Raw genomic sequence first — 6,218 nt, forward strand, 5'->3', positions numbered from 1 at the left:
TTCAGTATCTTTTTTCACCTTAAATGAGTTGCACTATACCGATTCCGTTCTTGATCATACTCTCATTTAACCTTAGTATGCACTCATTGTCCACCAGCAGTTATTATAATAATTCAAATTAATTTCTGAATTACTCTTATATTCAGATTAATACTTTATTCATTATTTTACACATGTAATACCTTTGGTCCTTAAATTAACATCAAAATAAATGAAATCATCGTCACCTTAGCTGTGCCTACCTTCTACAATCTCTAAAACATTTTACGCAAGTGGCTGTCACGGACTTGCTTTGCAACTCGGCTGACTGCCAGAAACCTATAATGTTTTCAAGACCGGATGTGCTGTTTCAAAATGTATATTAATTGATAGCTAACAGCATTTATCGCCTTTAACTACTCTGGTCAATGCCATCGCCAAGTTAGACGTCGATAGACATGCTATATGTAAGCACAGTTATCGTATTGTATTTTTTCCAGGTAAAAATAAAAGGCGCGTCACATGGTCGCAATTGGGGCGAGGGAATCCGACAAACCTTTTAAGGAAATATAATATGCCACGCTCAAGCACGAACACTAAGAATGTCATGTATATTATCTACTTGGTCACTATAAGCTGAATATGACCTGTTTTAAAGACAAATCACGTGACCTGATGAAATCGAGAATGTGAAAATAATGGATCTCGAACGTAAGGATGTATTTCTATTAAACTTCTTGCATTTTAATTAGGCGATTTAAGTCTTTTTGTTGAAAAATCACGCAAAAGATAAAAGAAGGTAAGCTAAATATTATTTTTTAACATGGCAGGCGTAGGAAAAATAAAGTTAATATGAGGATGAGTGCAGGTTCTTGGTATTACCGAAAAAAATAACTCTCGAACACGAATAATTCGATAGGAATGCGAAAGTTTCAAGCATGTCCCGTACTGTACAAAACTCTTATAAGAACAATGAAAATTTAATACAACTGCTCTATAATTAGTACACAGTATATGGGATAGAAATTAATGAGACTGTCAACACCCCGGAAGAAACTTAGTATCTGAACTAAAATAACAAGGTCCGGGGTACCAGACTGATTCACATGAAAGGCATCGGCTAGCTATTAGGTTAGATAGGCTATTTTGGAGTTGTACTTTTACCAAACCACTGGTACATATTTCGAAAGATCACGTGGTAAATAGTATCAGTTGATTAGTCAGCATGCAATGCATTTCGCTATTTACTTGAACATTCTTTATTTACAAAAATGAGTCAAGAATCCGATCACAAATATTTATTCCAAATATAGATGGCTATTTTCTCTTTCATAATATAATCTCAATGCACGTAAGACTACACAGCAAGTCAAAACATCAACTACTAATATCTCCTTTCGGCTAATACAGAGGCGAAGTTTTTGAATTAAAATAAACCTGAAGTAGTGTGCAAATATAACTGTCATGTTTGCTCAGCCACAGTTTGTAAGTCGTGTATAAACTAAGGTATTATTACAAGCCATGTTTTGATGTCTAAACATTGCCGCAGGCTAGAGTAAATCTCTTACGCAAGGTTACCGTAATCAGAGAGAAGACCAGGCATCTTGGATCGGCACAGACGTTTGATCAAGCGACATCCCACCTATGTGTTACATCTTAGTCTTAAGATCAGAGGAACCCGCGAGGGAAACGGGGTGTGTTCTAAATCCGTCCCCACGTAGACAGACAGTGAGAAGGACATTGTCCGCTAAGTTTGACATGATCGGGTCAAAACGACACCCAATCAGAATTGCGATAACAATTTTGATCTGAATTATAACTTTTAACAAGCAAGCAAAAATTTAGTCTCGCCTAGAAAGATTACTGAGCAATATAGGGTTACTCCGAGGAAGTCACTCGTATTTTGGCTGTAAAACTTAGGAGATTCTAAGGAAAGATAAAGCTTCGTAAAGGTCAGTAAGATATTTGCTCAATTTTTGCAGAATACTACGGCATTGTAATTTTAATTATGTATAGTATGTATACTTAATTACTAGGCTCGTTTAGTACGTAGAAGTACCTTTGCAGTGTTTAATTTATATGCGTATTTGAGAAAATAGCTTGATTATTATGTAAAGAATTGTGTAGATTGTTAGCTTGTGGTAAGAATTAATTTTGTAATTCGCTAATAGGTTACGTCTTAGTAAATTAGTCCATTTATTCATGTGAAATGTTAGAATTTACACATGCATGAATTGTGAATTTGGAAAATGGTTGATGTGTGTAAGATTAGTTAATATGGATGTATGGATATATCAGAGCATGGATATTTGAATATTTGTGTAATTTATATGGGTTGTAATTTCAAGAAATGCGTCTGATTGTTGTGATATTGTTTAGTATAATGTGATTAGGAATAGATACTGATGTGACGCAATTTATTGATGTATGTATGAGTAGTAACTGATACGGTGCTTTTATTACGACGTTGTTTTACCATACAAGAACGTATGAGTATTTCGATCTGAATGAATGCGTGACCGAAGAAATTTAATAACCGTTATCTGATGACAGGCTGGGTGTAGTGTGAGATGAGATGACTAAGGAAAATATTGTACCGTCCTTGTGTTTTCACGGGAAGCTTTTTGGGGGAGACGGGAGTGAAACTAGCAGAGCAGTCGTAGTCGACAAGTCTAGTCGGTGGAGAGAGTCGAGGAGGAGGAGGAAAAGGAGTCGAGGGGGAGTGTGTGTGTGTGTGATTTGGATTTTTAACGTAGCTTTAACACTTGTTCAGTCATATCGCTACGATATCTGCAGTATGGCAGTTTATAGTGATGTCTAGCACTGGGGCATCATGTCGCCGACATGTAGCACCCAGTCACATTATCCTGACACCAGGCCGACCAGTCCTAACACTAAACCCTTAATGCTGAGCGCCATGCGAGACAGTTGTTAGTACCATTTTTATAAGTCTTTGGTATGACTCGGCCGGAGTTCAAACCCACAACCTCCCGCATCTGAGGCGGACGCTCTAACCACTAGGCCACCGGAGCGGTCGGTCATAAATGTAAATGGTGCCATTCCAAGTTCTAATTTGACTGCCACAATGACTATGTTGTTAATCTGGTTATTACAACTTTCCTTGATGGCTGGATATATTATCTTTGTGCATGCACCACGACCTCTAATGATGTTGAATAGAATTACATACTTGCTTGCAAATTGTTTTCCCAAAGTCGGGCTTGCTAGAAAAATAACATTTAGGTTATCTCTTGTGTTACTTTCCGACAAAAGAGCTCAAATCAATGGATGGAAATGGCTGAATAGAATTACGTACTTCCATTCTAATGTTTCTTCCCAAAGTCTGGCTTGTTGTTGTTGTTGTTTTAGGGTTTAACGCCATTTTTTAGCACAAGATACATGGCGACCACTATAAATGACGGAGAAAAACCCGGGAAAACCCAGATAAGAACCACCAACCCACGAGTAGCTACTGGCATGCTTTCTCACATACCCACATTGGCCGAACCCGAGACTTGAACCCATGCAGACAGAGGTGAGATGGCAATGATTCGTAACGTAGAGCGCTTTAGATCAATCGGCCACTCGGAGCCACACACCCCACCCCCCAGTCTGGCTTGTTAAAAAAATAATAGTTAGGTTAACCCTTATGTTACGTTCAAACGAACGAGATCAACTCAATGTACTGACAAAGTTGAACAGAACTACATACTTGCATGCTAATGCTCGGATTCATTACCTTGAAATTCTCGGCTTCGTCACGTAATTTAATTTGTACTAAAACAGGTCATATTTTCCGTTTATTGGCTGTTGATGCAACGACTGGTATCAAATACACGTCATTTTCTTTATATTGCGCAGTAATGTTTAATCTCACCAGAACACGCATGGACGATAAGGGGTGGGGTGGGGAGCAACCGAGTATATTTTCTTGGGGCCCGGGCCTAAAACACTTTTTAATTTAAGGAGAGGCCCAGGTGTTTTTTACCCCAAGGCCCGTGATCGCTCTCTACGGCCCTGAGAATACGCGTTCTATTTTAAGCAGTTTCTTGACTGAAATATTTCCATTTCGTTTAAAATAAAAAGATTTAAGTCTTTGGAGGGATTTGAGAAGGTCCATATTGCGCATCATCCTCTGGTTTCTTTAGTATGTTGACTCCATTGTTGATACAGTGGTAGTATCCATGTACGTGGTTGTACTCTGGAGGTCCCGTGTTTGATCTCAATGTCGACGAGTTTTTTTTCTTTCTTAATTCACGTAAAACATTTGTATTATATTGTCGCAGTTGATATAAAGAGTTTTATACACGGCATTCTTGAACCTATATCGCATTCTGGTCGAAATATCCATATCCGGGTGATGTTAAATGGTGACATAAAGATACTGTACTCGTTTTCATAAAAAATATATATTTCTTCAAACTTCTGGCATTTTAGAAAAAAATTAGGTTATCTTTTCGAATCATCTGTCAACAAGATTACTGATTCCCGTACTGGAATGCAAGCGGTTGAATAGAATTAAAGTTTCATTTTGGGGATCGGTTCATTTCATATTCTGGGTTTCGTGGGGTAATGTTGTTTGTCTTGAAAACAGGTCATGTTTGGTATTTAAGCAACAATTACTATAGTTCACCTAACATATTTTTCATGATACATAGTAATATCTAATCTTACTAGAACACGTGTACTGCTTTCCACGGGTTTTTGTTTGAGAAAAAACCCCAAAAACATTTCAAATATAAATAAAACGATTTAAGCGGGAGGGGGGGGGGGGAGATGAGAAGGCCGTCATCGCAATCCGTCCTCTTGTTTCCTTACTTTTTAAGATAGACTATATTGATACATGGTGATTGACTTGCTTGTCACTCGTTATGTCACTTTATGATCGAAGTGTCAATACGATCCGAAGATTTTGATACAGAGGTCAATATCAGATTGTGGCGTGGTGGGTTTGTTATGCCGCCACTGTGGTAGGTGTGTATGATTGGGGTGGGGTGCTCCCAATATTCAATTTAAATTATTATAGACGTCCCACCCAGGCTCGAGTTTGGTTTGAAGTCTAATTTGTCAAAGATAGATGTAAAGCTCCGAGCCCCCAGTCATTTTTTACCTTGACCCTAAGCAGAGTATGGGAAGCGAAGCATTAAAGCTGTTCGCGAACACCAGAAACTGATTTGTAACACTATAGCAGGTCGCAAATGTATCAAAGATGAGTTACAGTTGAGACAGACTGCCCAGAAAGATATCACTGAGGGTTTTGAACAAACATTTACACTGCTGATTAAACCCACTCGCGAAACCCCCAAAAGTTGAAGCATGTCACAGTGGCGATAGGAACAGAAAAGAGAACGGGTCCCTGGCCTAAAAAAAAGCTCAGATTCTTGAAGGCTTACCAACCGCGCTTAGTTCACTGAACTGACTACCTCAGGGTCACCTAGAAATATTCATATGAAGCAAGCACCCGGATACAAGTGGGACATGAAAAGAAAGACTCACTTCTATGCGTTCCGCAAAGCTTGGAAAGTTTCATGCTAAAACTACCAACAAAGGGACACCCACGAAACCTAACAGATGAGTGGGTCAAGTGGGTTTATAAGGAGCGTACGGGAAAATCAGAACTTGTGGGTAATGATGAAGCCTGGGGTCGGTTTGAAAGCTCACGTAATGCTTTTTTATTTTTGGAAGCGAGGATAAAGATGATGAAATATGGAAAGATTTATGAGATAGTATTATAAACAAGAAATGACCCCATCTCGTTCACCCATGGAACACAGTCGTGGCCCATTTGTACGCACAGTTCAAGACGATATTTCCATGGATATGTAGAACTCGTACCATTAAAAGGAACCTCAAAAAAGGAGAATCAGGCAGAAGCGGAAACCCGACCAGTACCTGTACATACACACCCACATCAGAAGGACATGATATTCATTGGCTAGCGTACATGGTAACACCCAAACATTTTTTAAAAATATTTTGGCTCTATGGGCTTGCACCAATTGAAGCTGTTGATTATTTAACCCTGGGTGCTAATTCCAGTGATGGTAGAAAATAACCACTGTTTCACCAGATTGTCCAATTCGAACCAAAAAAATAAATAAAAATGCACCAGCTTTCGATAGTTTACATTTAAAATCAGAGACATAGTTAAGCAAATTAATTTCTGATTCTTCTGTTTAAAAAAGTTTAGCTTTCAACAACTTCAATGATACACGAATAGTTTGTCCGTAAACAAGTCC

Source organism: Sinohyriopsis cumingii, chromosome 6 (assembly GCF_028554795.1).
Source record: "Sinohyriopsis cumingii isolate HCF-2022 chromosome 6, ASM2855479v2, whole genome shotgun sequence".
NCBI lineage: Eukaryota > Metazoa > Mollusca > Bivalvia > Unionida > Unionidae > Sinohyriopsis > Sinohyriopsis cumingii.